The sequence below is a fragment of the Paramormyrops kingsleyae genome, chromosome 3 (genome assembly GCF_048594095.1).
Source record: "Paramormyrops kingsleyae isolate MSU_618 chromosome 3, PKINGS_0.4, whole genome shotgun sequence".
Lineage (NCBI taxonomy): Eukaryota > Metazoa > Chordata > Actinopteri > Osteoglossiformes > Mormyridae > Paramormyrops > Paramormyrops kingsleyae.
In genome coordinates this window covers 18,656,148-18,662,147 of record NC_132799.1, presented here as the reverse complement: position 1 = coordinate 18,662,147, position 6,000 = coordinate 18,656,148, and positions in this window count along the sequence as shown.

Here is a 6,000-nt window from a genome sequence, read left to right as displayed (position 1 = left end):
AGAGATAGCTGGTCCAGTGTATCAGATTGTGGTACCGGTTAAATTTAGGGATCTTGTTTTAAAGACTGCTCATGGGGAACTGTCTGGTCACTTAGGGGTCAGGAAAACCTACAGTATGAACGGGTACTGCGCCACTATTATTAGCCTGGTTTGAGAAGGGATGTAGCCTATTTCATTAAGACTTGTTATACCTGTTAGTTAACTGGAAAGCCGAATCAGGTTATTAAACCGGCCCCCTTGTATCCAATACCCTCTGTTGGCAAACCTTTTGAATACTTAATTGTAGACTGTGTGGGTCCATTGAATCTCTCAAAGTCTGGGTTTGTTTATTTGTTGACCATTATGTGTTAGTGTACCCGCTACCCAGCAGCATATCCCTTGAGGACTATTACCACTAAGTCTGTAGTAAAAGCGTCACAATTTATTTCCATCTTTGGCATACCGAAGATTATTCAGACAGATAGGGGCTCAAATTTTACCTCTCGTATGTTTAAGGAGGTTGTATGTCAGTTAGGTGTCGTGTATCGGCAAACCAGTGCTTATCATGCCCAAAGTCAGGGGGCCCTAAAACGTTGGCACCAGACTTTGAAGTCATTGCTTCGTGCCTATTGTACTGAATTGAATAGGGATTGGGAGGAAGGTATTCCCTGGCTCCTGTTAGTGGCACGTGAGGTCACGCAAGAGAGTATGGGGTTTAGCCCCAATGACCTGGGTCGGTATGCATAAAACTTCTCAGAGTAAAATTTCACTCTTAAATGCGTCACAATTCTAAGAGTGACGTGATTTTGCTCCTACTCCCAGACTTAAGAATAAGTGGCATGCATAAACATTCTTAAGTGTTAAGACTTGGTCTCATCTCCTAAATAATTTAAGAGAGCTGGAGAGGACTCCTAAGCCAGTTAGGAGTTGAATGATGGCAGCTGCACTATGCGCACGAAGACGGAGACCGCGCACTTTTCGTGAAAGAAATGACGTCCTGCGGATTTACGATGATAACGAGTTGATAAAAAGATACAGGCTTGATCGTGAAGGCATTATTGTTTGTTACCAACCTAATTAGGAACCGGATACAACCTCCTACGTCACCTAAAAATGCACTCACAGTTGAACTGAAGGTGATAATGATGCTACGGTTTTGGCACCTGGAAAAATATAATAATAATAATTATTATTATTATCATCATCACATTGTGCACTTTAATTACTTTACATTAACGGTTTAATATCACTAATATATTCACCGTGCCGCTCCTCTATTGGTTGAACTATTTGGGGCAGGATTTTATTTGTAGTCCTCATTTCACGACACTTAAATGCTGGCTCCGTCAGCATTTAGGAATTGGGCTTAGACTTTGCTGAAAGTTACTTTTAGCAACTTTATACAATGCTCTTAGGTCCTACTTTTTGCTAAGATTTTTTTTTAACTCTTAAGTCAAAGTGTACGACCATTCTTAAGACTATTCTTAGGAAGTTTTATGCATACCGGCCCTGGTATTTCGTCATCAGGTGTGTGGTCCTCTTTCAATGTTACAAGGTGATTTGGAATATTCTAAGCCACCATCTAACTTGATTGATTATATTAGTGGGTTTCGTTGTAAGTTGTTCTTGGCTGGTAGAATGGCAGGTGAGCATCTTGCTAAAGCCCAGAAGAAAATGAAAGCATGGTTTGACCAGAAAGCGGTGTCAAGACGGTTTAGGCCAGGAGATAAGGTGCTTGCCTTGTTACCCATTTTGGGATCCCCATTTCTTGCTAAGTTTTCTGGTCCTTATTCGGTTGTGAAGCAGGTGCTGCAGCAGGATTATTTGGTTGCAACCCCAGATTGTAAGCGGTCTACTGAACTCTGTCATGTTAACTTGTTGAAGCCATATTTTGATCGGTCTTCTTTGGCAGGTGGAGTGGATTCAGATGTGAAACCTGTAGGACTGTCATCAGTCTGTGAGTTGGTCCAGTCTCCTAGCATGGCGGCGGCATGTTGTGAGGAGGATGTTAGTGCTCCTGACGATGCTGTTTTCCAACCTCGGCTTAAGAACTCCGAGATGTTGGCCAATTTGGGGGCTCTCCTCTGCCATTTATTCGTGCATTCCATTTGCCTCGGATTCCGATTTTCGGAATCCGAGATTACGTCACATCCGGTAAAAACTCGGAAAAACCGAGTTGGATACGTTCCATTTGCCAAAGAAGTAGCAATACCATCGACCCATATGAAAAAGCAAGATTTTTTGCTTAGCCGGACAACTTGTCGGATTTAAGGTACCTCAGTTTAAATGGCCTTTATTTTCGTTCACTTACAATTAGCCCGAACTACCTTAAATCCGACAAATAATCCGACTAATCATGAAATCCAATTCTAGACCGGTTAATTGGTAGCCATTGTTAGCCATATCACTTGATAACACATTACGCGCGGTGCTTCACGTATAAAACTCCGTAGCAACACGTCCACAGATAAGTTGGACGGTATAGTGTGTGCGACCGATTTAATGAGCCAGAAATGAGAAGTAGTGCTTAAACAGGATAAAACTACAACTTTCCCTTCTGTTGATAAAGGGCGCAGCCATCTTCGATTCTGAACTCGGGATCCTCTGCGTTATCCGAGATCATTCTCGGATCTCCGAGAAACGGGAGCGCGCATGTCGTCACTTCCGGCTTTGAAACTCGGAATCCAACTCGGAATCCGAGTTCCCAGGGCAAATGGAACGCACCATATGTCACACCCCGATCGTGCCAATCCTCCTGTGCCACGCCCCCCTCATTAACCTCATGGATTCCCAGTGTTTATCAGCTGTTTCGAGTTGTCTTCGTTAGTCTGGTGTATTTAAGTCCACGTCAGAGTTTGTTTCCCTAGTTCTGTCATTGTAGTGTTATGATGTTTTCTGTCCTGTCAGCCTCTCCAAATGTCAATTAAAACCCTTACTCCCGATTCCTCGTCTTTCTCGCCTGCTTCCTTGGTCCATGCTCTGCACGGTCATAACAATTTATTTGAGGAGAAGTGTGAGCAGTTGAAACATCTGCTTTTTGAATTTCCTGCATTGTTTGGTGATACTCCAACACACACCCATTTAATAGAGCATGACATTGATGTGGGGGATGCTGCACCAATACGCCAGCGGTTCTATCATGTCTCTCCTGAGAAAAGAAAGTGTTTAGAGTCAGAGGTAAAGTATATGTTGGATCATGGGTTGGCGAGGCCTTCAAGTTCATGTTGGGCCTCCCCATGTTTGTTGGTCGGTAAGCCTGATGGTACATTCAGGTTTTGCACGGATTATCGGAAATTTAACAGTGTAACTAAACCTCACTCTTTTCCCCTTCCCAGGATGGAGGACTGTGTGGATAGTGTTGGTGCTGCCCAATTTGTTAGCAATTTTGACCTTTTGAAGGGTTATTATCAAGTTCCTCTGTCTTGTCGTGCTCAAGAGATTTCTGCTTTTGTTATCCCGTCTGGGTTGTATTCTTACAATGTTATGAGTTTTGGTCTTAGAAATGAGTCCGCAACTTTTCAGCACCTTATGAACCGTGTGGTTTCAGGGCTGGAGGGTTGCGCAGTATATTTGGATGATGTAGTGGTGTACAGCGATACGCGGGAAAAACACATAGCTCACATCCGTGCGCTATTTCTGAGATTATTGGAAGCCCGTTTAATGGTCAGTTTAGCTAAATGTGAATTTGCGAGGGCCACTGTCACATATTTGGGCAAGGTGGTCGGGCAAGGACGAGTACAGCCTGTGCGAGCCAAGGTTCAAGCCATCGATTCCTTTCCACCTCCCACCTCCAAGAGAACTGATGAGGTTCCTGGGAATGGTGGGTTATTACCGGAATTTTTGTGTCAATTTTTCAACCGTGGTGCAGACGGATGACGTTGGGGTAGATCGGCCGGTGTTTTTCTTTTCTCAGAAATGTGTAACAAACATCAGGTTAACTATTCTACGATTGAAAAGGAAGCACTGGCCCTTATTTAGGCGCTGCAACATTTTGATGTGTATGTGGGGGGAGGTGTTCTGCTTGTGGTCTATTCAGACCACAACCCCCTCACTTTCCTACTGTACATCCATTACAAAGTCCTAGCCAGCGCCTTATGCATTGGACATTGTTTCTCCAGCCATATAACCTGGTGATCAAACATATCCGGGGCAGTGACAATGTGTTGTCTCGTGTTCCTGGTGACCCAGGTTAGTTGCTTTAAGATTTTTATCCCAGAGGTAGATAGGGAATTAGTTGTCTGTATATTTCTCAGTTTTGATGTTCTGCATGTACAGAGCTCCTTTTAGGGAGCTCTCCTTATACTGTATATGTCTTTAAGGGGGGAGGTGTTACGGGCCTGTCCATCATTGCTTCCTGTTTGGCTGTTTCCTGTCATGTTTTGTGTTGCAAGGTGAAGCATTGGTGCAGGTGATGTTGGTCATCTAATCAAGTCATCTGTGCATATAAGGAACTACCTGGCTGGGGTTTGGGGTTTCCTCTCTCCAGCCCGCGTGAATTGATTGTTGTGGACTTTAATAAATTACTCTTTGGTAAACTTTACCCACATTTGGTTTCCCTTTATATTGCCGAGCCAAAACAAGCCTTGGTTCCATAATAACCTTCAGAAATCTCAAATCAATGTCATCATCTACTTTCTCGAATCTATTAACTAGTACTCTGTGTAACAGAGTTAGAATTGCAATTTGTTAAAATTATAATATTTTCAAATTGTATTGTGATTTTTATTTATTTAAAGTTTTTATTTAATATTTGTGAATTTTATCATTTTGAAAACACATTTTGCAGTCATTTTTATTCATTGTCTGTGGCAATTACAAACCTGCACATCGCCCCTTTTTGTACCTCCTGTGTTTCCGTAGTTCGCCTTTTTCCCCGCTTCCCCTCACAATGCTGCCGGGTATTGATGAGGGTAAGTTGTGCGGAGAGTTGCTCCTGAGAGTATTTAATCGTCTCTTGTTGTACTGAAAATGGTTGTCATTTTGTGAAAGCTATATTACAATATTACGGCATTTTTGTCTGGGTTTTATTGCCAAATTAAGTTTGTGACAGTTTTACGGAGTTTAACATAAGTGCTAAATGCACGTGGGCAATCCGCCATTTTGTGTTCGTCATTTTTATGTCGCAGTGAGAATACTGTTATTTTTGTATATATAGGGGTCAGATGTGCATTGCAGTCCGAAGACAATATATATGTTTAATTGTCTTCTACAGGTACGTTTATTGTCTATCATTCTGTTTACAGTTTAATTACCTAAACATATTTAGCTCTGGTGTATTTCATTCTTTTTTTTTTCCACATAAATCTTTGTATGTAGTTTTTTGAATTTGGTTTAAGGTTATAAATCAAAAGTGTGTTAATTCTGTTGTAACTGGGAAGAAAAGAAACATTTTCCTGTCGATTTTAATGTATCCTTATGTATGGAAAAGTGGATAAATTGTAAAATTTACGAAATGCTTTGACATACATGTTTGAGAAAATAATTAATCCGACCAGACAATGCTGCCGGGTATTGATGAGGGGGTCAGATGTGCATTGCAGTCCGAAGACAATATATATGTTTAATTGTCTTCTACAGGATTGAATAAAATAATGGAAAGCAGCTTTTGGTGTTGTTCTGGTGTCTAAGAGTGAAAAGCATATCCGTCACACCTGCAATCCTCTCCTCCCCCTCTGTCTGACAGTCCACATGATCTGGTTAAATACTACCACGACACACTTTCCTACTGCCTTCACCAACTTGCACCCGCCAGAACAAAAAATGTCGGTTTCACCCATTCATCTCCCTGGTATACTCCAGAACTACACATAATGAAGTCCCATAATCGCCGACTTGAAAGACTATTCAAAAAAAGTGGATTAACAGTTCATCTCCAAACATACAAGGACTATCTCCAACAGTATAAGGAAGCCCTCACTGCTGTACGATCTAATTACTACTCACAACTTATACATTCTGGATCCAGCAACCCCAAGATGCTCTTTTCCACCATAAACAAACTATTCAAACCAAATACTGGTA